The sequence below is a fragment of the Narcine bancroftii genome, chromosome 6 (genome assembly GCF_036971445.1).
Source record: "Narcine bancroftii isolate sNarBan1 chromosome 6, sNarBan1.hap1, whole genome shotgun sequence".
Taxonomy (NCBI): domain Eukaryota; kingdom Metazoa; phylum Chordata; class Chondrichthyes; order Torpediniformes; family Narcinidae; genus Narcine; species Narcine bancroftii.
Genome location: NC_091474.1, coordinates 90849554 through 90863211, shown reverse-complemented (window position 1 = coordinate 90863211; position 13658 = coordinate 90849554). Strand labels below are relative to the sequence as shown.

Here is a 13658-nt window from a genome sequence, read left to right as displayed (position 1 = left end):
CATGCAGCACACATTCTCAAGCAACCGGAAAATTCACTTCTCTGGCATCTACGAATCCCCAGGGGTGCTGGATACTAGGGATTTTATTGTATTTGAGGATAACCTTCAAAGAAAGTAATTGCGAACCACATGGGTGCAAGATATCTCTGGAGATCAGATATGGGGAATTTTAAGACTGATGTACAATGCAAGTAAATTATATTGCATCCCTTCCAGTCATACCCTGGATAATCAGTGATGTGTATTGTCTTTGTTCCTTTATTTTGAAGATATGGTATATTGTAAAAAAGGATACGGACTACATGAATGCTGAATGGGAAGATAGATGGTAGTTACAGTTTTGTGTAGTAAATGTGAAACAAATATCCTTCCTGCCTTCTTACAGTATTCTGGGACGCACCTGGTCTGAAGCTGGAGACTTAACCATCTTCAAGCACTAAGACTTGCTAAAGTCGGTTCATTACTGATGTTTCTTTATTTGTTTACATGTTTTTTTTTAACTACCAATAAGTGGTAATTCTGCCTCATCCGCAGGAAAAAAGAATCTCAGGGTTGAATGTGATGTCGTTTAAGTACTTGACAATAAATCTGAATTTGAAATCTGAATCTGAGATATGTCCAAGTTTATCTTTAGTTACTTCCCTCACCTCTCACTCCTGCTTATCCTGTTGCACAGTAAGTGCATTCATAAATATTAATTTAAGATCTTCCCCAGCTCTTCTGGCTCTACAGAGAGAAGTCACTCCTGACCCTTAAGAGGACCTATTCTTTCTTTCGTGACTCTTTTGTTTTTAATATATTTATAAAATCTCATTGAATTCTCCCTTGCATAGTATATCAAAGCCACCACAAAACCTCTTGTAGCCCCTTATTTCCCTCTTTACCATGGTCATACATTTCTTATACTCAAGGGAATCCCTTGAATCTTTCCTCTGGCTGCATTGTGGAGCTCCATCTTTTATTCAGTTCAGAACTAGGGAATAACTTCAGACCCAATGTACTTCAAACCATACACCCTTTTTTCACAAGCTTGCTTTGCTCAGTTGATGAAGCTTGGGTATCCTGAACCAAGTGAGCCCCGAACCAGGTCCGAGGCTTCTGCTTGTACATATATTACCGTGCACACCTCCATGTCTCCTCCAGACTCTTGACTAGAGATTCACAGCTACATCTTGCTGCAGGCTCAGCTCAGTGGGTAGTAATCAGCACAGTGCCATCAGTTCATCTGCAGCTATTGTACACATAAAACCATTATACACAGAGTAAGGTTTGTTAAGCCGTTTCAGGTTCTTTAAGGCTGTGAATATATTTGGACGTGTCCCAATTCTTGATCCTTTACACAATTTTTCAGTATCTGATGTATGCCTCCATCTTCTTTCTGAACTTCACCTCTGTGTCTCTTGTTGACCAAGATTTCTTTACCTTGCATTCATGCCCTTTACCCTCCCGATTCATCCTAGATATTCCTTATCACACCCATAAACACTTCCCATTTGGCAGTCATATTTTTACCCTCTAATGTTTGCATTCAGTCAACTATTGCTAACTCCTGCCTAATCATGTCAAAATTACCCTGATTTAGGATTGTAACAAGAGCCAGTATTATCATTCTCCATAACCATCTTAAGACAAATCGAATTTTCACTGGTCCCAAAGTGTTCCCCCACTGATATCTCAGTTACCTGACCAGCTTCATTCCCCAGTACAAGGTCCAATATTGCCCCTTCCTGAGTAGCATTATCCATATATTGCTGTAGACTGTTTTCCTGAACACACATAACAACATTCACTCCATCCAATCCCTTACCACTGGCATTCCCAGTCATTGTTGGGGAAGTCACCACCTTAACAGCTTTGCTATTTTTGCAGCCCTCAGCAATGACTCTACATTAGATTATTTAGCTCCCAGTGACTGTTTAGTGGTCTACAGTATTCACACATCAAGGTAACTGATTTTTACCTACACTGCCTCACACAATAGTTCTCCAGCAGTATTCTTATGAAAGACAACTGGGGCACTTTGGGAAATATTGGAAGCACCTCTTTTACAAACCCCAACCCCCCCCCCCCCCCCACCTCCCCAACTCTTCCCTCTGTTCCTATCCCATCTGAGGTACCCTGGAACATTGAGCTGCCAGTCCTGGCCCTCCTTCAACCATATCTCCATTATGACTACAATATTCCATTGTTCTGTACCTATCCAATGCCTGAGCTTGTCAGGCTTCTTACATTAAAATAGGCACAACAAAGTTTACCTCCCTTATTTAGATGTTTGTTCTGCTTTCTTTGCCTTCCATGCTATCCTTAACCTTTTCATCCCTCTCCCTCCATTTTGGATCTCATAAACATGCCTGTCCAGTTGAAAGGCTCCTGGGTGAATCTACCAAATCTTCCTGTCATAATACTGCCTGCCCCCTCCCTTCCAATTTAAATCCAACCCATATCCTTTGTACAAGTTACCTCTGCCCCAGAAGAGCTACAAATTATTTACAAATCTGAAACCCTCTTTCCTACACCAACTGCCTCACAGTGGAGACCAGCGACATGCTCTACTGCCTTCATGTTCGGGACTCGTGGATGTTCTCTGTATAAGAGTAAATGTTGGTCACTGTGTGGGGAGTTCCAGGCATTTGCCTGTAAATTCTTCACAATGTAGCTGAAGTTTGCAACTTCATCCTCCATCCTCCTATTCCTACACTCACTGGCACAGGGCATTGGTAGTAACCCTTGAAGGTCCTACTTTTGACACTTTAAATGAACAGTTTTTAACGAATTCCACAGGTTCCAATTTCTTTCCTCATACCCCTGCCCTCTATCAATATTAACTCCTCCCAGACCCTGAATATCCTCAATTCCATGTCTCCCTCTCCCAATACATTCCCGCCCCATGTGCCATTTTTAATATAATACTTGCGTATCTCCGAACTTGCTAAATGATGCGATATATTCTTCTGACCAAAATATCGTATTGTAACCTCGCGTAGCATGAAAGAAGACATACACAAGTAGCGTTGGGTTAAGCTCGGTGTTTTATTAGGGGCTCAGGCCCAACTTTTATATTTGCCACATTCTCACTGTTTCCCCCTTTTGCTTATGTCACAATTTGCATAACAAAGGTGGGATTCCCGCACGCGGGTACCTTCTTGCATAACAATCCCTTCTTCCCCGCTCGCAGTTGGTTGTGCAGTAAGGCCAGCACCATTTTAAGGTTGCTGGCCTTGCCGTCCATCCGCTGGTTCGCCACTGCGGGCTGCTGCTGCCTTTCAGTTGAGCTTGCCGCCTGGAGTGTCGGCTTGATCACCGCGGCGGCGTGCCACCACAGTATTACCATTGAGGAGAAAAACTCGAATCCGCTTCTATAATTTATTAAAATCTTGGCTTTGATATTTTGTGTTCTTGAAGGCTGCACTTTTTTCTCTTGGTTTATTTTGAAACATGATATGACAGGTACAAGATATGTACCCTTTATATATAGCTATTAATTTAAAAAAATCAATTTTAGACATGCAGCATGGTAGCAGGCCTTTTCAACCCACGAGCCCATGCTGCCCACTTAGACCCAATTGACCTACACCCCTGGTTCATTTTTGAATGGCGGGAGAAAATCAGAGCACTCTGAGGAATCCCACACAGACGCAGGGAGAACGTCCAGACTCCTTACAGATAGCTCAGAATTTGAACTCCAGACCTGATTGCCATCACTAATCATGCCGTGATAAATTCTTCGTTGAATCTATTAAATTCTACATGATAGCTAAGATTATAACCTAGCCTAAAATTAAAAATTGTCATTGAGGTGTATTTTAAGTAGAACTCCATCTTACTGACTTTTAAATTCAACTTTCGTTGAAAACCTCATTTATCTTTGTAAAAATCAAGCCGTAATGAAAACTTCCAAAGAGAGTTAAAATGCTGGTGAGGTTTATTGACAGTCTGTCATGGAATATGACATTCCTGTTAGTCAGCACACAGCCTTTGCTATTGAGCTGTCATGTGCATGTTATCATTTTGGTCCAAATGGCAGCAAAGTGCCAGCAGATATTTAAAAGAACATTATTTTTCATTTATATGTTCATTAGTTGGCATTTACCCTTTGAAAGCATGAATGATGCCCTTGGTTAAGATTCAATGAAAGCCTCAGTATAACACTCAAGTGTGTAACATTTAATCAATTTTGACTGATTTTATTGTTCCACTGTACCGTGGCAATCCTGTATCTGTACCAGATGATATCCTGACTAATCATCAACATGCTTTCTTCTTATTACTTTTTCAGTGGTGTGTGTTATTTCTGTCAATGTGTTAAGGGACTTGTCTCTCCTAAAGCAACTTATCATACATCACTGAAGTATTCGTTGATAAAGTAAATCTCTTTTCAGTACAAGGCTGTCAATTTGCATCAGAGAGGCTGTAGATCTTAAATACAACTTAATTTTTATTGTTTTCGTATCCATGCACTTCAAAGTGCCATGTTTAGAATTTGTGTACAGTAACTAAATTATTCAGGCAATATTGCAAAATTGAACGTTCCGATGTACTAAATGTTTAGTTTTAAAAAATAAATGCAGATTTAAAAATTTATATTTAATCAAAATAGAGTTTGCGAATGTTTACCTACAGTTTTCTTCATTCCAAGCAGTTCCTTGAAATTTCTATTTCATAATTTTTAATCTGCAGGAATAGTTGCAGCCACTAGATGGAAGACAAAGCTCTTTTTTGTCAATGCATCATATATTTATGTGCCATGCTCTTATCTGTTCTTGCAATGTCTCAATAGTTTTGTGGAGTATCCTAATTAAATCTTTAGTGGTTTCAATCACAATTGCATACCTTAACCATCTCATCTTGGTTAATATTGTTAGGGTTTGGTTAAGATCCATGCAGACAAATTGACATTAAGAAATTGATTTCATGACGAGGATACAATGTACATCAGCGATTATAGAAATACTTTCAGTTATTTTCAGTGTTGCATGGGTGAGCATAGGCAAGGTTCAAAAATATTCTCTTCATTGCCCCAATAAAAATCTTAGAAGGAAAGAGAGGTTCAGGTTCATTAGTGTAAAAGGGTTATTGCTGGGATTTGCTGTTCAGAAAGCAACTTTTAACCTGACCTAACACAGAAGAATATTTATATCTCTTTCCCATCATACCCAAAGAAGTTGGATTTTATCTAAAAAAAGATACATATGGATTAGGAGTGAATTGACTGAATTTACAGACGATTGCAAGACCCTACAAATCTGTCTCAATTCAAAGTGATAGCAGAATAGGGTAGCAAAGAATGAGTGATCTTGAGGATAAACGATGAAAGCTGACATTCTTAAAATGTATTGTTAGTAACTGAGAATAAATTATACGTATTTATTTCCATTTACATCAACCAGGGGTCCCCAAAATTTTTAGACCGTCAACCCCTTCATGGAATCCTTGACCCCCGAGGCATGGAATCCTTGGGGTGATGGGGGGTGGGGGGGGGAGAAAGAGGGGTTGGTGGCGCTGGATAAGGCGGTTGTGGCTGCGGCGTTGGACACGTACCTCTCTGCACTGTCGGTCCTTCGCTCTCTACTTTCTAAGAGGCTGAAGCCAAATACAATGTGGTGGCCACCAAGGCCGGTTCTCACAAGAGGTTGGCCACCCCTGCAATAGGGGCTATTTTCCGTAGACACACTCCTGCTTTCAATCACAAAAGTTCAATCGACCCGCCCAACCCCCCAACCATTTATCAAACACCATCACACCCCCCCCCCCACCCCGGCATTTATTGAACACTTGGATTGTCCCAACGACTCCCAGGGGTAGATATCAACCACTTTGGAGACCCCTGATATTGAAGCGCAACAAAATGACCCTTTAGTGCATGTAAACAGTTGAGACCTCTATTTTGCAACATTGAGGTAGTTTGCCAGATTTACAGTGGTCAGCATTGTGACTCCCGCGATTTCCATCAGTGATTATTAACCTGTGTACTTACTGACAAAGTGCATGACTTAACTGATGGATGTAGTATCTCCTGGAATGTTATTAGACTGTTATTTGGGTGCATGTTACATAATGTAATTAGAGAAAAGAAGATGGTTGCCTGATGGCTAGTAAATTTATTCTATGTCATCTAAAAAACCTATTGTTATTTATTTGTTGTTCTTTACCAGGCTACTTTTCAAATTAGTTGCAAACTTCAGCTACATTGTGATGAATTTACAGGCAAATGCCTGGAACTTCCCACACAGTGACCAACATTTACTCGTATACAGAGAACATCCACGAGTCCCGAACATGAAGGCAGTAGAGCATGTCGCTGGTCTCCACTGTGAGGCATGGCTCCTAATAGAGTCTGGCATTGCAGAATTGCAACAATTGTTACAGAGGAAAATTCACTCAACGAACCTGTCCCAATTTGGAGCTGGTGCCAGGAGTTCAAATTGTTGCATAGGATTAAGGTTGATTTTTTTTTTAGAGACAATTGCTTGTGACTGAAATATTGTCAGAGTTCAAATGCAAAATTGCTAAGTTTCTTAAACCTGCATTCCCAGAAGAGCAATACAGGTTTACCCCGTTTTACAAAAATTCACTTTTATGAAAGGATTTAAATGAATTTTGAATGGGTTTTCACTTTTACGAAAATAGCCTTCAATAGTAGTGAATGCATTTTCGCATTACGCCATTTCAGCTTACAAAAGATTACATAGGAACGCTCTAGTTTCGTAAAGCGGGTTATACCTGTACATGGCGCCACGCTGTAAATGCTAATTTCCTACAATAGTTGTAAATAACTGTTGAGTCCTTTTAAAAAGTAGAACTTCCTAATTGGCACAATTGAATGTCTGGAAATCTGTGGCAAAGTGCATCAGTGGCATCACTGGCCACTGCCTGAACCTTTCAGAATAAGCATTGGGATAGTCATGTGTTTGGGACCATTCTGATTGCAGCTGTTAAAATTGCATAAGCACGATTGAAGCATATTTCTTCTTCACCGGCAGTCCTTTAAGGTTTTGGATGACTGCCACATTGGTTTTGTAGGTTCTGAGCTGGCTAATGAGCCAGTGCAGGAGCCATAGATTCTTCCATGTATGAAGCAGGAGGTCTCTCACATGGTGGGTAGGTAGGTAGTTTGCGATGCCATGTGCTCCTTCTGCTATCTGCACAGTCATTCAGATTCTCAATAAATTCTGAATCCTCCTTCACCACATAAAACAATGCGTGACTCTCAAGATCTTGAATTTCTTTAAGGAGGCTTTAAACCTAGCCTTAAATATCTTCCTCTGTTTGCCTGCTAACCATATCTTGTGACCGAGCTATGAAAAATGTGTCCATTTCAAGTGTCTGGTGTTGGGCATACGAATGACATAGGTCTCCCATTGTAGCCAACTAGGTGTAACCAAAGCCTCATGATAGTGATGTAAATGCGGGAGTCGGCACAGACCTTGGGTGGCTTATATTTTCAGAGAATTTGGAGGATTTTGTGGAGACTGCATTGATGGTATCATGAGGTGCATATTTAACCAGTTCCTTCATAATATACTGCACATGCTCAGACAAATCTTTGATATCTTTCTCTTGCATCCAAGAGTATAATTTTATCTCTGAAAGGATCAGCAGATGATTGAGCACACAAGGTAAAGCAGCCATTCTCAATCTTGCTATGGCCCAACTCAAAGTTTATGGACCCCTTCGCTGAAGCAGTCAGGTTTAATTGATTTCTTCTGTACTTGTCTCCTATATATTTTTTAATGATTTTGGTCTGTGTTCACCCCACTCCCAGATGTTTTCAAGCCTTGGGGTGGGGTGCATATGGACCCCATTGAGAATGGCTGATTTGGGAGGAGTCATGTGATGGAGTAGTGGCCGGTAGGAGAATACCAGCCCTTTCCAGAAAAGAAGAAATAATGTGAAGAAAATACAAAGTTCAAGAAACGCAAAACATAACAAATAAAAGATAAAGTTGTGGAGAAAAGAAAGAAAATGGCACCCAAGAAGGAAAAAGTAAAAACAACGGGGAAAAAAGAAAAGACAAGACGCTGGAAGAGAAAGGAGAAAGCCTTACCTGAATGAAGAAACAGGGAGCCGTCGTGGAGAAGAGAGCCCATTCCCTAAGGTTGGTGACGACCCCACAGAGTCGCGATCTCCCGACCACTGGACTGCAAAAATGGCTCTCTGAGCCAAACAAAAGCGCGCAGTGCGCTCACTAAGAAAAAAGAAAACACCGACGGGAGGGGGGCCCAGCTGAGGAGCGAGCAATCAGTACGACAAGCTGAGGGATGCCGACACCAGGGGTCTCAGCTGGAAGAAGAGGAAAGCAACAGGAAAGGGAGTGATGGGAAAGAAGAACAGCAACAGGAGGCCCAACAGATGAGTAGTCCAGAAGAAGAGGACCAACAGCAAGAAGCCAAGCAAGAAGAAGCCCAGCAAAGTGAGGCAAGCAACTCAACAGGAAAGTCAGAAGAGACACAGATGCAAGGAAGGGAACTAGAAGACACAAACACAGGTGCAGACACAGAAGAAGACCAAGATCTGCACAGAGAAATAGAAGATATAGATTTTAAAAAATTTCAAGAACAAATGAGAGCATTAAAAGAATGGTTGACATTAGAATTTAGTGAAATGAAAAGAAAAATGAAAAGTACAGAAGATAAAGTGAATAGATTAGAGCTGGTCATGACAGAAATAGAGAAAAGATTAGAAAATGTGGAAGAACGAGAAACGGCTGTAGAAATGGAAGTGAATGACTTAAGAAAATTGGAAGAAAGTGACAAAAAAGTTAGAGACACAAGAGGTGTTAGCTCAGAAGACGGATATAATGGAAAACTATAGTAGGCGAAACAACAGAAAGATAGTGGGCCTAAAGGAAGATGAAGAAGGCACAAATATGAAGGAATTTATAAAAGGATGGATCCCGAAGGTCCTAGGAATGCCATAAATACAGGAAGGAATGGAAATAGAAAGGGCACACAGAACATTAGCTCTGAAACCACAGCAAAAACCAAGATCCGTTTTAGTAACATTTCTGAGATACACGACAAGAGAAAATATACTGGAGCGGGCAAGGAATAAAATTATAGAAGACAAAAAACCATTGGAATACAAGGATCAAAAAATATTTTTTTTGCCCAGACATAAGTTTTGAACTCTTAAAGAAGAGAAAGGAGTTTAATACAGCAAAATTGATCCTATGGAAAAAAGGTTATAAATTTATGTCAAGAATCCAGCTGTGCTTAAAATATTTATACCAGGGGAGCAAAACAGACTGTTCTCGGATCCAGAGGAAACACGAGAATTTGCAGAATGCCTGCAGGACAAGGAGAGATGAAGAGATGTAACAAGAATGAAGAACGGCGATAAAATACATATAAAGATGTAAAGCTAATGTATAAGTAAGAACTAAAGAAGGGGAAGAAAGGAAGTAAGGGGGGAAAAAAAGAGGGTGAGCTTTGTTATATGTGAAGATAAAAGTCTTCTGGAGGGGCTTGGGTGGGAGAGAATAACCGTCACTGCGAAATCAGTTGACGCTTGCGAGCGGGTTCGCAATCCAAATGGAGAGGGGAATTGTGGTTGCCTGGCAAGGGATAAGGGGATAAGGGGCAACTCAGAGAGGTGGGGGAGGGGTATATTTGGTGTTAAGGGAATTTTAGATGTGGGAGTTGTTGAAGTATTTTATGTTTTAAAAGTGTTGTCATACATTGAGTTTAAAAAGGGAAAACTGAGAGATGAAAATGGGGAAAAGGGAGTTGGTTATGGTGAGGAAGCAGAAATGAGGTGTAAACAGGATATGAGATGGCCATGTTGAACTTTGTGACTATAAATATTAATGGAATACATAACCAAATTAAACTTAAAAGGTTATTAAATTTCCTGATAAAAGAAAAAATAGATCTAGCATTTGTGCAGGAAACGCATCTAACTGAAGTGGAGCATAATAAATTATGGAGAGACTGGGTAGGGCACGTAGCGGCAGCATGATATAATTCAAAAGCCAGAGGAGTAGCTATATTAATTAATAAAAATGTACCAATCAAAATAGTGGAGGAAATAATAGATCCAGCAGGGAGGTATGTAATGATAAAGTGTCAGATATATTCAGAATTCTGAAATTTGCTCAATATATATGCACGTAATGAAGAGGATTAAAAGTTTATGCAAGATATTTTTTTGAAGATTGTAGATACGCAGGGGAATATATTGATAGGGGATTTTAACCTTAATTTGGACTCAAAGATGGATAAAACTGGAAAAAAAACTAGCAGAAAGAATAAAGTGGCCAAATTTATGGTTAAATCAATGCAGGAAATGAAACTTATGGCTATATGGAGGAGGGAGCACCCAAGGGAGAAGGAATACTCATATTATTCGAGTAGGCATAAAACATACTCAAGGATTGATATGTTTTTGTTGTCGACCCATATTCAAGGGAGAGTTAGAAAAACAGAATATAAAGCTAGATTGCTATCTGATCACTCACCCCTGTTATTAGCAATAGAACTGGAGGACATCCCACCAATAACATATAGATGGAGGTTAAACTCCATGCTACTTAAAAGACAGGAATTTAGAGAATTTATTGAACACCAAATTAAAATGTACTTTGAAATAAATACAAATTTATATTATGGGATATTATGGGATGCAATGAAAGCCTTCATTAGAGGGCAGATAATAAGTTATGTAACTAAGATGAAAAAGGACTACAATCGGAAAATAGAGCAGTTAGAAAGGGAGATAGTAAGTACAGAAAAAGAACTAGCAACAAGGGACGATATAACAAAAAGAAGAGAATTGGCGGACAAAAAAATAAAATATGAAACATTACAAACGTATAAAATGGAGAAGAACATAATGAAAATAAAGCAAAAGTATTATGAACTAGGAGAAAAAACACAAAATATTAGCTTGACAACGTAAAACAGAACAAGATAAAAGAATTGTATTGGTATCAAGGGAAAAGGACAAACAAATTACATATAATCCAATGGAGATTAATGAGAACTTTAAGGAATTTTATGAACAATATACCAAACTGAGAATGAGGGGAAAGATGGTAAAATAGAAGAGTTTTTAGCTAAAATTGAACTGCCGAAATTGCAAGAAGAGGAGCAAAACAAGCTGATGAAACGATTTGAAATAGAGGAAGTACAGGATACATTAAAAAAAAGCTGCCAAACAATAAAATGCCTGGAGATTATGGATTCCCAGTAGAATTCTATAAAACATTTAAAGAGTTATTAATTCCTCCTCTCCTGGAAATAATGAACCAGATAAAAGAAACACAAAACTTGCCAGATTCATGTAAGACACCAATAATTACAGTGATACCAAAGACAGGGAAGGATCCACTAACACCAGCATCATTTAGACCAATATCTCTACTTAATTCAGATTATAAGATGATAGCAAAATTATTAGCAAACAGATTGGCCGACTGTGTACCAAAAATAATCAAACAAGATCAAACTGGGTTTATTAAGAAAATACGAACAGCGGATAATGTCTGTAAATTTATTAATTTAATTCATGCAGTTCAAGAAAATAAGATGCCAACAGTGACTGTTGCTTTAGACGCAGAAAAAGCCTTTGACGGGGTAGAATGGAATTATTTGTTCAAAGTATTACAGAGGTTCAATCTACCAGAAAAATATATTAATTGGATTAAAGCATAATGGACCATTGGTGAAGGTGACAGTAAATGAATATGTATCAAACACATTTAAATTAAGTAGGTCAACTAGGCAGGGATGTCCACTATCTCCATCACTCGCTTTAGCAATAGAACCATTGGCAGAACTGATAAGAACAGAAAATAAAATAAAAGATGAAAATAAAGGAGAAGGAGTATAAAATCAGTTTATTTGCTGATGACATCATAGTATACATAACAGAACCAGAAATATCAATAAAAGAACTACATAAGAAATTGAAGGAATATGGAGAAATATCGGGGTACAAGATCAACACAAATAAAAGTGAAGCGATGCCAATGAGTAATGTGGATTATCTTTGGCTTGGCTTCGCGGACGAAGATTTATGGAGGGGGTAAAAAGTCCACGTCAGCTGCAGGCTCGTTTGTGGCTGACAAGTCCGATGCGGGACAGGCAGACACGGTTGTAGCGGTTGCAGGGGAAAATTGGTTGGTTGGGGTTGGGTGTTGGGTTTTTCCTCCTTTGCCTTTTGTCAGTGAGGTGGGCTCTGCGGTCTTCTTCAAAGGAGGTTGCTGCCTGCCAAACTGTGAGGCGCCAAGATGCACGGTTTGAGGCGTTATCAGCCCACTGGCGGTGGTCAATGTGGCAGGCACCAAGAGATTTCTTTAGGCAGTCCTTGTACCTTTTCTTTGGTGCACCTCTGTCACGGTGGCCAGTGGAGAGCTCGCCATATAACATGATCTTGGGAAGGCGATGGTCCTCCATTCTGGAGACGTGACCCATCCAGCGCAGCTGGATCTTCAGCAGCGTGGACTCAATGCTGTCGACCTCTGCCATCTCGAGTACTTCGACGTTAGGGATGAAAGCGCTCCAATGGATGTTGAGGATGGAGCGGAGACAACGCTGGTGGAAGCGTTCTAGGAGCCGTAGGTGGTGCCGGTAGAGGACCCATGATTCGGAGCCGAACAGGAGTGTGGGTATGACAACGGCTCTGTATACGCTTATCTTTGTGAGGTTTTTCAGTTGGTTGTTTTTCCAGACTCTTTTGTGTAGTCTTCCAAAGGCGCTATTTGCCTTGGCGAGTCTGTTGTCTATCTCATTGTCGATCCTTGCATCTGATGAAATGGTGCAGCCGAGATAGGTAAACTGGTTGACCGTTTTGAGTTTTGTGTGCCCGATGGAGATGTGGGGGGGCTGGTAGTCATGGTGGGGAGCTGGCTGATGGAGGACCTCAGTTTTCTTCAGGCTGACTTCCAGGCCAAACGTTTTGGCAGTTTCCGCAAAGCAGGACGTCAAGCGCTGAAGAGCTGGCTCTGAATGGGCAACTAAAGCGGCATCGTCTGCAAAGAGTAGTTCACGGACAAGTTTCTCTTGTGTCTTGGTGTGAGCTTGCAGGCGCCTCAGATTGAAGAGACTGCCATCCGTGCGGTACCGGATGTAAACAGCGTCTTCATTGTTGGGGTCTTTCATGGCTTGGTTCAGCATCATGCTGAAGAAGATTGAAAAGAGGGTTGGTGCGAGAACACAGCCTTGCTTCACGCCATTGTTAATGGAGAAGGGTTCAGAGAGCTCATTGCTGTATCTGACCCGACCTTGTTGGTTTTCGTGCAGTTGGATAATCATGTTGAGGAACTTTGGGGGACATCCGATGCGCTCTAGTATTTGCCAAAGCCCTTTCCTGCTCACGGTGTCGAAGGCTTTGGTGAGGTCAACAAAGGTGATGTAGAGTCCTTTGTTTTGTTCTCTGCACTTTTCTTGGAGCTGTCTGAGGGCAAAGACCATGTCAGTGGTTCCTCTGTTTGCGCGAAAGCCGCACTGTGATTCTGGGAGAATATTCTCGGCGACACTAGGTATTATTCTATTTAGTAGAATCCTAGCGAAGATTTTGCCTGCAATGGAGATTATGCAGAATTTAAAAAGAATCACCATTCAAATGGCAAACACAAGCAATCCGATACCTAGGTATTAGATAATAATTTAAGCCAGTTGTACAAATTAAATTATCAACCACTAATAAAGAAATTCCAG

The 13658-nt window shown here is 40.4% G+C and overlaps 1 protein-coding gene across 4 annotated transcripts in view; it reads left to right on the top strand.

The window, feature by feature from the left end:
* LOC138736333 (NFU1 iron-sulfur cluster scaffold homolog, mitochondrial-like) overlaps positions 1 to 13658 on the top strand; it is a 39100-nt gene that overhangs the window by 8556 nt on the left and 16886 nt on the right. The gene's annotated exons all lie outside the window — the stretch shown is intronic.